The sequence below is a fragment of the Vespula pensylvanica genome, chromosome 25 (genome assembly GCF_014466175.1).
Source record: "Vespula pensylvanica isolate Volc-1 chromosome 25, ASM1446617v1, whole genome shotgun sequence".
Classification (NCBI taxonomy): Eukaryota; Metazoa; Arthropoda; class Insecta; order Hymenoptera; family Vespidae; genus Vespula; species Vespula pensylvanica.
In genome coordinates, this window is record NC_057709.1 from 404,013 (window position 1) to 404,280 (window position 268).

Sequence of the window (268 nt, forward strand, 5' to 3'; positions counted from 1 at the left end):
GGAGATTTACTCGTGAATGGTTCGTTATTTTTTGATTTATTTATTAGATCAGGACAGAGTCTTCTTGCTTAAACGCGTTGATTATAATTACTTGAAATTTTGAATATTTGAATGCATTTTTAAACAATGTTCTCTCGCGAAAATACTAAACTATCGCGATATTCGCGAAGTTTAATAATGATTAAGCAAGAAGACATTCGCGATGGATAGTCTCTGGATTACAAGCGAAATTGTTTCATTTATTTTCTAATAATTAGAGTAATCGCTT